Genomic DNA, 16,355 nt, shown 5'->3' on the forward strand with positions numbered 1-16,355 from the left:
AGCAGCGCGCACCCGCACGTCCCCCGCACGCCTTCTCACCGTCCCCAGGGCTCCGGCGCCGTCGCGTGCACTTCCGGGCAGCAGGCGCCGTGACGTCACCAACGCGCGCCGGTTGACCGCAAATGGGAAGTCACGGAAGGGAGTGGGCGGTACTTTACCAGGCTCTCCCGGTCTCTCCAACTTCGCAGCGGGCAGCGTACCCTACCTTCAGCAAGGTTCCTCAGTTCTTCCCAGTCCTGGCAGCCAGGCTTTGCTCCTGGGGGGACCCTGGGGACCAGTGGCTGTACATTTATTTTCATTATACCTCACCGCACCTTTCTCTTGGAGAGGAAATGGCAGCCCACTCCAGTGTTCTTGCCTGGAGAATCCCACGGACGGAGAAGCCTGGTAGGCTGCAGTCCATGGGGTCGCACAGAGTCGGACACGACTGAAGCGACTTAGCAGCAGCAGCAGCAGCAGCAGCAGCAGCAGCACCTTTCTCTGGCCCTGGGGTTGTTAGACACCCATCTGTACTGCATACCTGTGTGACCCTGGACAAGTGACACCGACTTCCTTTGTAAAATGAGACTATCAATAGAACCTATCCCAGGGAATTGCCAGGCTTAAATGTCATGTTATCCCCTAGTAAAGGGGAAGGGCTCAGTAACTGTTTACTTGTTATTCTTGCCTGCTCCCTGGTTGGCACTTGACTCACGTTACTATTCTATACCCTAATTGGTGTGGCAAACAATTTGATATTGTAGTTGAAATAGACAAATCCTTTGAAAAATACAACTTACCAAAATTGACCTTGGATGACACTTTAACATCTGAATAGCCCTTTGCTATTAAAGAAATGGAGTTTAGTTCAACAAACTTCTTACAAAGATAATTCCAGACACAGATGGTTTCAGTGGTCAAATTTATCAACCACTTAAGAAAGAAATGACACCAAATGCACAGTTTTTGCTCAGCAAATAGAGGGAAAGGTCTTCCTTTCATCTGAGGCCAGCATACACTGATAACAAACTTCAAATAGATACTACCAAAAAATAATTTACAGATTAATATCCATATGAACACGAAAGCAAGTATCTCTAATGTAGTATTAGCAAATTGAATCCAAGTTGGATAATGTTGGGTTTATTCAGTAATGCAAGGTGGATTCAACATTTAAAAAACAATCAGTGTTACTTATCATATTACAGGCTGATAAAGAAAAACTATGATCTATCTAGTTGCACAATAAGTGAAACAGAGCTGGACCCTGTGGGGCTCCTGGACACAGAAACCTTTCAAACAGTCGTCAGTCAGGTAAGGGAGGGGATGCAGAGGAAAGTGAGGAGCAGGCAAGACACAGTAGTGTAGCCTCGGACAGGGTCCTGGTTCCAAGTCAAGGGATACAAATAACAGTATCTTTGTGCTCTTTTACAGAAATAAAACCCCCAACAAATTAAAGATGTTAACATTCCTTATTGTAGACTAAAGGACCAGAGAAGCTCTTCAGGAGAACATGTGAATCCTAAACAGCCAGTGCAATCTTGAGAAAGAAAAACAGAGCTGGAGGAATCAGGCTCCCAACTTCAAAATATACTACAAAGCCACAGTAATCAAGAAAGTATGGTACTACCATAAAACCAGAAATATAGACCAATGGTACGGGATAGAAAGCCTACAGATAAACCCACCCATCTATGGGCAATTCACATATGACAAAGGAGGAAAGGATATGCAATAGAGACAAGAAAGACTTCAATAAGAGGTGCTGGAAAAGCTGGACAGTGACATATAAAAGAATGAAATAAGAACAATATCTAACACTATGCTGTTGTTCAGTCTCTTAGTTGTATCCAACTCTTCATGACCCCATAAACTGCAGCAAACCAGGTTTCCCTGTCCTTCACTATCTCCCAGAGTTTGCTCAAACTCATGTCCATTGAGTTGGTGATGCAATCCAACCATCTAATCCTGTTGCTCCCTTCTTCTCCTGCCTTCAATCTTTCCCAGTATTAGGGCCTTTTCCAATGAGTCAGCTCTTCACAACAGGTGGCCAAAATATTGGAGCTTCAGCTTCAGTACCAGTCCTTCCAATGAATATTCAGGGCTGACTTCCTTTAGGATTGACTGGTTTGATATCCCTGATATTCAAGGGATTCTCAAGAGTCTTCCCCAGCACACAATTCAAAATCATCAATTCTTTGACCCTCAGCCTTCTGTATGGTCCAACTCTCACATCTGTACATGACTACTGGAAAAACCATAGCTTTGACTATAAGGACCTTTGTTGGCAAAGTGATGTCTCTGCTTTTTAATATGCTGTCTAGGTTTGTCATAGCTTTCCTTCCAAGGAGTAAGCATCTTTAAATTTCATGGCTGCAGTCACTGTCTGCAGAGATTTTGGAGCCCAGGAAAATAAAACGTCTCTGTTTCCACTTTCCCCCCATTTATTTCCCATGAAGGGATGGGACTGGATGCTGTAATCATTGTTTTTGGAAGGCTGAGTTTTAAGCCAGCTTTTTCACTCCCCTCATTCACTCTCACCAAGAGACTCTTTAGTTCCTCTTTGCTTTCTGCCAATAGTGTGTTATCATTTGCATATTTGAGCTTGATATTTCTCCCAGCAATCTTGATCTCTAGTCTTTCTCATTCTCTTGTTTTCCTCTATTTCTTTGCATTGATCACTTAGAAAGGCTTTATCTCTCCTTGCTATTCTTTGGAACTCTGCATTCAGATGGATGGATCTTTCCTTTTCTCCTTTGCTTTTTGCTTCTCTTCTTTTCTCAGCTATCTGTAAGGCCTCTTCAACCACTTTGCCTTTTTGCATTTCTTTTTTCTTGGGAATGGTTTTGATCACCACATCCTGTACAATGTCAGGAACCTCTGTCGATAGTTCTTCAGGCACTCTGTCTATCAGATCTAATCCCCTGAATCTATTTGTCACTTCCATTGTATAATCATAAGGGATTTGATTTAGGTCATACCTGAATGGTCTAGTGGTTTTCCCTACCTTCTTGAATTTAAGTCTGAATTTTGCAATAAGGAATTCATGATCTGAGCCACAGTCAGCTCCCAGTCTTGTTTTTGCTGACTGTATAGAGCTTCTCTATCTTTGGCTTCAAAGAATATAATCTATATGATTTTTGTATTGACCAACTGGTGACGTCCATGTGTAGACTCATCTCTTATGTTGTTCGAAGAGGGTGTTTCCTATGACCAGGGCATTCTCTTGGCAAAACTCTGTGATGCCTTTGCCCTGCTTCATCTTGTACTCCAAGCCCAAACTTGCCAGTTACTCCAGGTATCTCTTGACTTCCTACTTTTGCATTCCAGTCCCCTATGATGAAAAGGCCATCTTTTTTGGTGTTAGTTCTAGAAGGTCTTGTAGGTCTTCATAGACCCGTTCAACTTCAGCTTCTTCAGCATTAGTGGTTGGGTCATAGACTTGGATTACTGTGATACTGGATGGTTTGCCTTGGAAACGAACGGAGATCAGTCTGTCGTTTTTGAGATTGTATCCAAGTACCGCATTTTGAACTCTTCTGTTGACTATGAAGGCTACTCCATTTCTTCTAAGGGATTCCTGCCCACAGTAGTAGATATAGTGGTCATCTGAATTAAATTTGCCCGTTCCGGTCCATTATAGTTCACTGATTCCTAGAATGTTGACGTTCACTCTTGCCATCTCCTGTTTGACAACATCCAATTTACCTTGATTCATGGACCTAACATTTCAGGTTCCTGTGCAATACTGTTCTTTACAGCATTGGACTTTCCTTCTGATGTATAATCATAAGGGATTTGATGTAGATCATACCTGAATGCTCTAGTGGTTTTCCCTACTTTCTTCAATTTAAGCCTGAATCTTTTAGTAAGGAGATCATGATCTAAGTCACAGTTGGCTCCAGGTCTTTTTTTTCTGACTGTATAGAGCTTCTCCAACTTTGGCTGCAAAGAATATAATCAATCTGACTTTGGTATTGACTATCTGGTGATGTCCATCAGATACTGCAGTGTTGTCTCTTGTGTTGTTGGAAGAGGGTGTTTGTTACGACCAGTGTGTTCTGGTGGCAAAACTCACAAAAATAAATTCAAAATGGATTAAAGACATAAATGTAAAGCACTATAAAACTTAGAGAAAAATATAGAGACAACACGCTTTGATCTAAATCACAACAGCTTTTTTGATCCACCAACTAGAGCACTGAAAATAAAAATGGGACCTAATTAAACCTAAAAGCTGAAGCAAAGGAAATTGTAAATAAGAAGACAACCCTCAGAATGGGAAAAAGTATTTGCAAACAAAGCACCAGGCAAAGGAATAATCTCCAAAGTATATAAACGGCTCATGCAGCTCAATATTAAAAAACAAACAACCCAATCAAAAAATGGTTGGGACACCTAAGTAGACACCTCTCCAAAGAAGATGTACAGATGGCCAAAAGGCACATGAAAAGATGCTCAACATCATTAGAGAAATGAAAATCAAAACTATAATGAGGTATCACCTCGCACCAATCAGAGTGGCCATCAGTAAAAAATCTATAGACAGGACTTCCTTGGTAGTACAGTGGTTAAGACTCCAACTCACAATGCACGGGACATGGGTTCAATCTTTGTTCTGGGAAGATTCCATGTGCCTTGGAGCAACTAAGCCTATTCACACAACTACTGAGCCTGAGCTCTAGTGCCTGTGAGTCACAACTACTGAAGCCCAAGTGCCTTGACCCCATGCTCTGCACCAAGAGAAGCCACCACAGTAAGAAGCGTGCACGCTGCAACCAAGAGTGCCCGCACTGCCACAACTGGAGAAAGCCTGCCGAAAGCAGAGAGGATGCAGCACAGTCAAAATACAAATAAATATTTTTAAAAGATAGTAATTTCAAAAAATCTATAAATAATACATGCTGGAGAGGGTATGGAGGAACCCTCTTGCACTGTTGGTGAAACTGTAAATTGATACAGCTACTGTGGTGAACAGTATGAAGGCTCCTTAAAAAATTAAACCATATGACCCACCAATCCCCCACTGACATATACCCAGGACACATGCACCCCAATGCTCCCTGGCACACTGTGCACAAAAGCCAGGATGTGGAAACAACCTAAATGTCTAACAGCAGACGAATAGGCAAGGAAGATACATACACACAATGGAATACTACTCAGCCACTAGAAGGAACGAAACAGGGTCATTCGTAGAAACATGGGTGGACCTGGAGTCTGTCACACAGAGTGAAGTAAAGTCAGAAGGAGAAAAACAAATACTGTATATTAATGCATATATGTGGAATCAGAAAAATTGTATAGATGAACCTATTTCTAAGGCAGGAATAGAGACACAGACTTTAAAAATGGACCTACAGACATGGGGTGGGGGTGACAAATTGGGGGGAGATTGGGATTGACCAATATACACTACATGTGTAAAATAGGTAGCTAGTGGGAAGCTGTAGTATAGCAGAGGGACCTCAATGTCACGTTCTGTGAAGACCTAGAGGTGGGATGGTAGTGGGTGGGAGCTCCAGGAGAGAGGGGATGCTGTGCTGTGTTTAGTCGCTCAGTCATGTTCAACTCTTTGCAACCCCATGTACTAAAACCCGCCAGGCCCCTCTGTCCATGGGGATTCTCCAGGAAAGAATACTGGACTAGGTTGCCATGCCCTCCTCTAGGGGATCTTCCCAACCCAGGGATAGAACCCAGGTCTCCCACATTGCAGGTGGATTCTTTACCATCTGAGCCACCAGGGAAGTCCAAGAATTCTGGAGTAGGTAGCCTATCCCTTCTCCAGGGGAGCGTCCCAACCCAAGACTAGAACTGGGGTCTCCTGCATTGCAGGTGGATCCTTTACCAGCTGAGCTACCAAGGAAGCCTGACAAAGGGGATATACATGCATATGACTGATTCACTTCATTGAAGGGCAGAAACTAACACAATACTGTAAAGCGATTATATTTATTAAAAAAAAAAAAAAAAAAAAAAAAGATCAGCTGAGGCCCAGATTGAAGGAGTGCTGGCCCTGCACACACCCAGATCCTTATCAGCATCTTCACCTTTGCTACATAAAACTCCTCACAAAATCCTTCTGGGTTGAGACATTTGGTTTTGAAGTCATGACACTGCTGTGTCCCCCTTTGCCTGGCAAAGCAATGAAGCTATTCTTTTCTCCTTCACCCCAAACTCTTGTCTTCAACATCCCATTCAGCACTGGGGCACAGAGGCTGGATTTTCAGCATCAAAAGCACTAGAAATTCAACATATATTCATGATTAAAAACTCTGAAAATTAGTAGGCCAACTTCTACAATCTGGCAAAGAGCATCTATGAAAAATATACAGGTAATATCATACTTAATGATAAAATATTGGCCACTTTGCTGCTAACATCAGCAAAAAGAATGCCCATTCTCAGTATTTCTTTTCAAAATTTTACCACAGTTCAAACTCTTAACATAGGCAAGGAAAAGAAGTAAAAGATATGATAGAAAGCCCAGAGATACACCCATACACATATGGTCACCTAATCTATGACAAAGGAGGCAAGAATATACAATGGGGAAAAGACAGTCTCTTCAATAAGTGGTACTGGGAAAAATGGACAGCTACATGGTAAACAAATGAAATTAGAATACTCCCTCACACTGTACACAAAAGTAAACTCAAAGTGGATTAAAGACTTGAACACAAGGCCAGACACTATGAAACTCTTAAGAGGAAATCATAAACTCTTAAGAGGAAATCATAGACACAACATTCTATAAGTCACAGCAAGATTCTTTTTTGAGCCACCTTCTAGAGTAATGAAAATAAAAACAAAAATAAACAGATAGGACCTAATGAAACTTAAAAGCTTTTGCAGAGCAAAGGAAGCTATAAAAAAGATGAAACAGCAACCCTCAGAATGAGAGAAATACGTGCAAATGAAGCAACTGACAAAGGATTAATCTCCAAAATATACAAACAGTGAATGCAGCTCTATGTAGACAACTCAATCAAAAAAATAGGTGGAAGACATAAGTAGACATTTCTCAAATGAAGACATGCAGATGGCCAAAAAACATAAGAAAAGATGTTCTACATCACTAATTACTAGAGAAATGCAAATCAAAACTACAGTGAGGTACCACCTTACACAAATCAGAATTGTCATTATTTAGAAATCTACAAACAATAAATACTGGAGAGGGTGTGGAGAAAAGGGAACCCTCTTGCACTGACAGTGGAAATGCAAACTGATATAACGACTATGGCGAACAGAGAAGATTCTTGAGAGTCCCTTGGACTGCAAGGAGATCCAACCAGTCCATCCTAAAGGAAATCCGTCCTGAATATTCATTGGAAGGACTGATGCTGAAGCTGAAACTCCAATGTTTTGGCCACCTGATGCGAAGAACTGACTCATTTGGAAAGACCCTGATGCTGGGAAAGATTGAAGGCAGGAGGAGAAGGGGAAAGCAGAGGATGAGATGGTTGGATGGCATCACCGACTCAATGGACAAGAGTTTGAGTAAACTCTGGGATTTGGTGATGGGCAGGGAGGCCTGGTGTGATGCAGTCCATGGGGTCGCAGAGTCAGACATGACTGAGCGCCTGAACTGAACTGATGGAGAACAGTATAGAAGTCTCTTGAAACACTAAAAATAGAACTATGATATGACCTAGCAATTTCACTACTGGACATACTCTGAGAGAAAACCATAATTCCAAAAGACACATGAAGCCCAATGTTCATGGAGCACTATTAACAACAGCCAGGGCATGGACGCAACCTTAGTGTCCCACGAATAGCCAGAGGAATAAATAAAGATGTGGTGGTTGCTGGTGTTCAGTCACTAAGTTGTGTCTGACTCTTGCTGTTGACAGTCCACGCAGCCCCATGAACTGCAGCACACTAGGCTTCCCAATCCTTCACTATCTCCTAGAGTTTGCTCAAAAAGATGCAGTACATATGTCCAATGGAATATTATTGTTGTTTAGTCACTAAGTTGTGTCTGATTCTTTTCAGATCCCATGGACCGTAGCCCACCATGCTCCTCTGTCCATGGGATTTCCCAGGCAAGAATACTGGAGTGGGTTGCCATTTCCTTCTTCAGAGGATCTTCCTGAGCCAGGGATCAAACCTATGCCTCCTGCACTGGCAGGCAGATTCTTTACCACTGAACCACCAGGAAAGACCACTATGGAATATTCCTCAGTCATAAAAAGGAATAAAACTGGGTCGTTTGTAGAGATCTGAATGAACCTGGAGACTGTCATACAGAGTGAAATAAGTCAGAAAGAAGAAAACAAATATCATATAGTAATGCAAATATGTGGAATCTGGGGTAACAGTATAGATAATCTTATTTGCAAAGCAGAGGGAGGGAGACAAGGACATAGAGAACAAATGTATGGACACCAAGCCGGGAGGATTTGGGATGAAGGGGAAGACTGGGATTGACAAATATACAGTACTGATACTATGTATAAAATAGATAACGAATGAGAACCTTTTGTTTAGCTCAGGGAACTCTACTCAATGCTCTGTAGTGACTTAAACTGAAAGGAAATTAAAAAAAGAGGGGATATATGTATACATACAACTGATTCACTTCGCTATACAGCAGAAACTAACACAACATTATAAAGCAACTATACTCCAATACAAATTAATTTAAAACATTAAACAGTTGTAGTATTTGAGAAGGAAGCAAAACTGTTCCGATCACATAGTAGTTCACACAGATATCTTAGGAACTGACGAAACCATTAGAACCAGTAAGTGAATCTGACAAGGTCTTAGGATTCTAGGTTAATATATAACAATTATTTGCATTTTTATACAGAAGCACATAGTTGTAGATTTTAATTTATATAATAAACAATAAATTCAAATATAATAGTAGCTAAAGTATATGCAAACACACACAGTATAATGCAGAAATAAATAGAACGATAGAAGCTATATGGCTGGCAACCAAGCATATGTAAACGAATTGAACATGAACAGACATTAGGAAAATGCAAAGCAAAACCACAGTGAGATGTCATTACATTCCTAGGGAACATTTTAATTAAAAAAGCAAAAACAGTAATATCGAGTGCAGGTGAGCATGCAGACCAGCTGAACTCTCACACACTGCTGCTGAAAACACAAACTGGGGCAGCCACTCTGGAACACAACTTGCTGGGTTCTGATCAAGATCTGTATATATCCACCATACAACCCAGAAATCCTAGTCCTAGATATTTACTCGAGAGAAGAAAAAACTTATGTTCATGCTTAAAAAAAAAAATGTATGTGGATTGTTACAGTAGCTTTACTGATAATCCTTCAAGTCTGGAAATAAGTCAACTTTACTTAAAAAATAAATGGATTCGTAAACTGTGGTCTGTCCATACAAAGAAATATTACTCAGCAATATAAAAGAATTAACTGCTGATCCAAACAATATGTCAAAACCTCCAGTCAAGAAAGCCAGACTCAGGAGGCTATATACAGAATGGTTCTACTTATGGGACTCCCTGGAGGAAGCAAAAGTATAGTGACAGACACAAAAGACTCCAAATAGCCAAGACCATCTTGAAAAATAAAAACAGAACTGGAGGAATCAGGCTCTATGACTTCAGACTATACTACAAAACAGTATGGTACTGACACAAAAGCAGGAATACAGATCAGTGGAGAAAGGATATAAAGTCAAGAGATAAATCCACATATGTATAGTGACCTAATCTATGACAAAGAAGGCAATGATATACAATGGAGAAAAGATAATCTATTTAATAACTGGTGCTAGGAACACTGAACAGCTACATGTAAATTAATGAGATTAGAACACTCCCTAACACCACTACTCAAAAATAAACTCTAAATGCATTAAAGACCTAAACATAAGACCAGATACTATAAAACTTAGAGGAAAACATAGGAAAAACACTCCTTGACATAAACAGCAGCAATATCTTTTTTGATCCACCTCCTAGAGTAATGAAAATAAAAACAAAAGTAAACAAATGAGACCTAATTAAACTCAAAAGCTTTTGCACAGCAAAGGAAACCATAAAAAAAAACAACCCACAAACAACAACAACAACAACAACAAAACCCCCACAGAATGAGAGAAAATATTTGCAAATGAAACAGACAAGGGACTAGTCTACAAAATATACAAACAATTCACACAGCTCAAGATCAAAGAACAACAACAAAAAAAATCAAATCAAATGGGTGGAAGATCTTAATAGATCTTTCTCCAAAAAAGATCTACAGACAGACAGCCAAGAGGCACAAGAAAGGGAGCTCAGTTTCACTAATTACTGCTGCTGCTAAGTCTCTTCAGTCGTGTCCGACTCTGTACAACCCCATAGACGGCAGCCCATCAAGCTTCCCATCCCTGGAATTCTCCAGGCAAGAACACTGGAGTGGGGTGCCATTTCCTTCTCCAATGCATGAAAGTGAAAAGTGAAAGTGAAGTTGCTCAGTCATGTCCGACTCCAGCGACCCCATGGACTGCAGCCTACCAGGTTCCTCCGTCCATGGGATTTTCCAGGCAAAAACACTGGAGTGGGGTGCCGTTAGAGGTTCCTTAAATAACAAAAAACAGAATTACCGTTTGATCCAGTAATCCCACTCCTGGGTATAAGTCCAGAGAAAACCACAGTTCAAAAGGATATATGCACCCCAATATTCACTGCGGCACTATTTATAATAGCCAAGACATGGAAGCAATCTAAATGTCCACTGATGGAGGAATGGATAATGAAGATGTGGTACATGTATATACAATAGAATATTATTCATCCATAAAAAGGAATGAAATAATGCTATATGCAGCACATAGATGGACCTAGAGATTGTCATACTGAGTAAAGTCAGACACAGAGAGACAAATATGATATCACTTATACAAGAAATGTAAAACAAAAATGGTACAAATGAACCTATTTACAAAGCAGAAATTGAGTCACAGATGTAGATAACAAACTTAAGGTTACCAAGGGAAAAAGGGGCTGGGATAAACTGGGAAATTGGGATGAACATATATACACTATTGTATTTAAAACAGATAACTAATAGAAACCTACTGTATAGCATGGGGAACTCTACTGAATACTCTTTAACAATCTATTAGGAACAGAATCTTAAAAAGAGTGAATATATGTATATGTATAACTGATTCACTTCACTGCACAGTAAAAATGAAAATAACACTGTAACTCAACTATACTCCAATTAAAAAAAAATAAACAGAAAAACTAAAACAGGATAGAAAACTATTGAGACAGAAAACAGGTCAGCTGTTGACTGGAGATGGAGGGAGGGGGTTACTACAAAGGAGCAGGCGAGAATCTGGGAGGGCAGGTTACAGAATGGTTCTGTGTCTTGATAATGATGGCAATCGCATGATTATGTCTTTGTCAAAACTCAGAACAGTACACTAAAAAGGGTAAACTGTATGTCCAGTTATACCTTAATAAACTCAACCAAAATATTCTCTTCCTACAAATTAGCAAAAAACAGCTAGACCATAAAGTTTTTTAAGTATATACTTTAAAAGACTCTCAAGTAATGCTTAGTCAAACGAATTCAATTATTAAAGCATTTACATGTAAAGGTAGAAGAAAGAACTTTGAGGCTAAAACTAGAAGGGGAAGAACTTTATACATAAAATGCCCCTCCTCAGTACAGTGAAAATGACCACAGCCCTACAGAATTCCTTCCTCTTCCACACAGTATGTTTACTACTATCTCATAATATAAGCTGGTCCTAAGAGACGTCAAACTTCAGCTGCCAAGGAACTGACATTTACCATACTGCAATCCCATAGGAAATTTTCTCTTTGTGTAGTATATCGCGCAGTTGTGTTTGTGTGTGCTCAGTCGTGTCCTACTCTTTGCGACCCTAGGGACTGCAGCCTGCCAGGCTCCTCTCTGCGTAAGATTTTACAAGCAAGAATACTGGAATGGGTTGCCATTTCCTTCTCCAAGGGGATCCTCCCGACCCAGGGATCAAACTCACATCTCCCATACTGCCTGTACTGCAATGGATTCTTTACTACTGAGCCGCCAGAGAAACCGCAATATAACCGAAAGCAAATATTATGAACAGAGAGTATTGTTAGAAAAGGGCAGGTTTCTATCATATTTCTAAAAGCACCACATTCATGAGTAGGCAACATATTATTAAAAACAAATGTTAAGAATATGAGATAAGAACAAATATGTATCAGTAATTATCATATGAACCAACATTAGGTCTTAACAGTTAGCAATTCTTGTCTGAAAACTCACTAATGCTGGTTAGACTATAAGTTTAGTGTTGTTAAAGATTCCCTCAAAAGTGGACAGCTTTCATCTTTCTTCACAAGAAATCACATCTTTGATCCAGTTTATATATTTCAGTGCCAAAATTTGGCTCCCAAGTGTGTAGCTGTCTCTTCACTCATCTACGTTATGTTGTGTTCTTCTGAAACTAGAGATTCATTTCTGCAAAGTAGAGAAAGAAGCAATTGCGTATGTATAGCACGTGATGGAATTCCAACTGAGTTATTTCAAATCCTGAAAGATGATGTTGTTAAAGTGCGGCACTCAGCAAATTTGGAAAACTCAGCAGTGGCCACAGGACTGGAAAAGGTCAGTACTCATTCCAATCCCAAAGAAAGGCAATGTCAAAGAATGCTCAAACTACCGCACAATTGCACTCATCTCACATGCTAGCCAAGTAATGCTCAAGAGTTTCCAAGCTAGGCTTCAGCAGTATGTGAACCAAGAACTCCCAGATGTTCGTGCTGGATTTCAAAAAGGCAGAGATCAAATTGCCAACATCCACTGGATCATAGAAAAAACAAAATAATTTGTTGGGAAAGGAGTATGTCAAGGCTGTATATTGTCACTCTGCTTATTTAACTTATATGCAGAGTACATCATGAAAAATGCTGGACTGGATGAAGCTCAAGCTGCAATCAAGATTGCAGGGAGAAATATCAATAACCTCAGATATGCAGATGACACCATCCTTATGGCAGAAAGTGAAGAGGAACTAAAGAGTCTCTTGGAAGATGAAAGAGGAGACTGAAAAAGCTGGTTTAAAACTCAACAGTCAAAAACAAAGATCATGGCATCTGGTTCCATCACTTCACGGCAAATAGATGGGGAAACAATGGCAACAGTGCCAGACTTAATTTTCTTGGGTTCTAAAATCACTGCAGATGGTGACTGCAGCAATGAAATTAAAAGCACCTGCTCCTTGGAAGAAAAGCTATGACAAACCTAGACAGTGTATTAAAAAGCAGAGACATTACTTTGCTGACAAAGGTCAAAGATAGTTTTTCCAGTAGTCATATATGGATTTGAAGAGTTGGACTATAAAGCAAGCTGAGTGCTGAAGAATTGATGCTTTTGAACTGCAGTGTTGGAGAAGACTCTTGAGAATCCCTTGGACAGCAAGGAGATCCAACCAGTCCATCCTAAAGGAACCCAGTCCTGAATATTCATTGGAAGGAGTGACACTGAAGTTGAACCTCCAACAGTTTGGCCACCTGATGCCAAGGGCCGACTCACTGGAGAAGATCCTGATGGTGGGAAAGATTGAAGGCAGGAGCAGAAGAGGATGACAGAGGAACAGATGCTTGGATGGCATCATCAACTCAATGGACATAAGTTTGAGCAAGCTCCAGGAGATGGTGAAGGAAAGGGAAGCCTGACATGCTGCAGTCCATGGGGTGGCAGATTTGGACACAACTGAGCAACTGAACAACAACAAAGAGCAGTCATGAACGTAATACTATTTTCTTTCATTCATTCATCCATCCATCCAACCAAATGTTTGTTTAGTGTCTTCTATCACGCTAGTAAAGTAATGCTCAAAATTCTCCAAGCCAGGCTTCAGCAATATGTGAACCGTGAACTTCATGATGTTCAAGCTGGTTTTAGAAAAGGCAGAGGAACCAGAGATCAAATTGCCAACATCTGCTGGATAATGGAAAAAGCAAGAGAGTTCCAGAAAAACATCTATTTCTGCTTTATTGGCTATGCCAAAGCCTTTGACTGTGTGGATCACAACAAACTGTGGAAAATTCTGAAAGAGATGGGAATACCAGACCACCTGACCTGCCTCTTGAGAAATGTGTATGCAGGTCAGGAAGCAACAGTTAGAACTGGACATGGAACAACAGACTGGTTCCAAATAGGAAAAGCAGTACGTCAAGGCTGTATATTGTCACCCTGCTTATTTAACTTTTATGCAGTGTACATCATGAGAAACTCTGGGCTGGAAGAAACACAAGCTGGAATCAAGATTGCCGGGATAAATATCAATAACCTCAGAAATGCAGATGACACCACCCTTAGGGCAGAAAGTGAAGAGGAACTCAAAAGCCTCTTGATGAAAGTGAAAGAGGAGAGTGAAAAAGTTGGCTTAAAGCTCAACATTCAGAAAACGAAGATCATGGCATCCGGTCCCATCACTTCATGGGAAATAGATGGGGAAACAGTGGAAATAGTGTCAGACTTTGCTTTTTGGGGCTCCAAAATCACTGCAGATGGTGAGTGCAGCCATGAAATTAAGAGACGCTTACTCCTTGGAAGAAAAGTTATGACCAACCTAGACAGCATATTCAAAAGCAGAGACATTACTTTGCCAACAAAGGTTCGTCTAGTCAATGCTATGGTTTTTCCTGTGGTCATGTATGGATGTGAGAGTTGGACTGTGAAGAAGGCTGAGCACCGAAGAATTGATGCTTTTGAACTGTGGTGTTGGAGAAGACTCTTGACAGTCCCTTGGACTGCAAGGAGATCCAACCAGTCCATTCTGAAGATCAGCCCTGGGATTTCTTTGGAAGGAATGATGCTAAAGCTGAAACTCCAGTACTTCGGCCACCTCATGTAAAGAGTTGACTCATTGGAAAAGACTCTGATGCTGGGAGGGATTGGGTGCAGGAGGAGAAGGGGACGAGCAGGGGATGAGATGGCTGGATGGCATCACTGACTCGATGGACGTGAGTCTGGGTGAACTCTGGGAGTTGGTGATGGACAGGGAGGCCTGGCGTGCTGCAATTCATGGGGTCGCCAAGAGTCGGACACGACTGAGCGACTGAATTGAACTGAACTGATGAGCCAATGACTCATCGTATCTGTGAGCCGGCTGGGGATGCTGCAGAGAACAGGGAGGTGTTAAGAGATTAGAGGCATGCAGACACACACAGGGAAGAAGGCCATATAATGATGAAGCTAAGAGACTGGACTGACGCTGCTATGAGCCAAAGCATGCCAAGGATCACTGGCAACTACCAGAAGCTAGGAAATGATGGCAGATGGATCCACTTTTTGGAGAGCGAACCTGACCACGCCCTACCGGAAGTTGTCATGCAAAGGAACCCTCTCTGGCCAAGCCTAGAGTTCAGCACCATCGACACGGACAGCGACACCGGCCAATTTAGTCCCCTGACTCGCTACAGAGATTTTCACCTGACAAAGGAATTGGCCAATCCCAACTGGTTCCAATGGAGAAGGCAATGGCAGCCCACTCCAGTACTCTTGCCTGGAAAATTCCATGGATGGAGGAGCCTGGTAGGCTGTAGTCCATGGGGTCGCTAAGAGTCGGGCACGACTGAGTGACTTACAGTTCTTTTTATGAGCCAATGACATTTGTGAATACTCACAATAATAAGTTCATTTAATGATTTATATTGTGCTTAGGACAGTGTTAGGCATTGTATTAATAAATCAACCTTTACAAACAGCCAATGAGGACACTGAAGCACAGAGAGGTTAATTTGGCCAAGGTCACACAGGTGGTAAGTGGCACAAGCAGAATGCAAACCCAGACATCTGACCTTGAAACCACCACTGTCTTCTGATAAACCTGGAGAAACAGACAGGGACCAGGTCCAGCACAAGGCTGGGCACCTGACAGGATGACATTTGGATTTCTTTTAAAAGGTAATACAAAGAAATTAGGGGTTTTCTCCATAGGGCTTTTTATAGCCCCATTTGTGTTTTCAGGTGATGGGTCTTGCAGCAACATGGAGAATGGCAGGAAGGGCCTGATGCGTAAATTTATTATCTCATGGTTCTAGAGGTTGGAAGTATAAAACGGGTGCACAGGGCTAAATTCCTTCTGGAGACACCTGGAATAATAATAATTCCAACTCCTAGTGGTGCCCTCCCTCCATCTTTACAGCACACCAACATAATACAGTCTTTCCCCTCTCTGCCTCCTGCTACCTTACAAAAGCCCTGTGAGGACACTGGGCCCCCTGGATAGTCCAGGATCATCTTCCTATCAAATACCCTCACCCTATTCTTACCTGCGTGTACGGTGGTGCACTGATGGGCTCTGGGAACATCTGCGGACATCTTCAGGGGACCGTGTATCACAGCCTACTGCAACCCCACAT

At 41.4% G+C, this 16,355-nt stretch overlaps 1 protein-coding gene across 5 annotated transcripts in view; it reads right to left on the reverse strand.

The window, feature by feature from the left end:
* The window catches only part of TRNT1 (tRNA nucleotidyl transferase 1), a 95,945-nt gene that overhangs the window by 24,011 nt on the left and 55,579 nt on the right, over positions 1-16,355 (reverse strand). Inside the window, exon 1 of one of the 5 annotated variants that reach the window (XM_006074588.4) lies at positions 40-175. The exons of 3 other annotated variants lie outside the window; for them this stretch is intronic. The gene's annotated coding sequence lies outside the window, so the exon portion shown is untranslated. Of the gene's footprint in view, positions 1-39; positions 176-16,355 lie in introns of those variants that run through there. One more of the 5 variants, XM_006074590.4, reaches the window with a different exon arrangement.

The sequence above is a fragment of the Bubalus bubalis genome, chromosome 21, assembly GCF_019923935.1.
Source record: "Bubalus bubalis isolate 160015118507 breed Murrah chromosome 21, NDDB_SH_1, whole genome shotgun sequence".
NCBI lineage: Eukaryota > Metazoa > Chordata > Mammalia > Artiodactyla > Bovidae > Bubalus > Bubalus bubalis.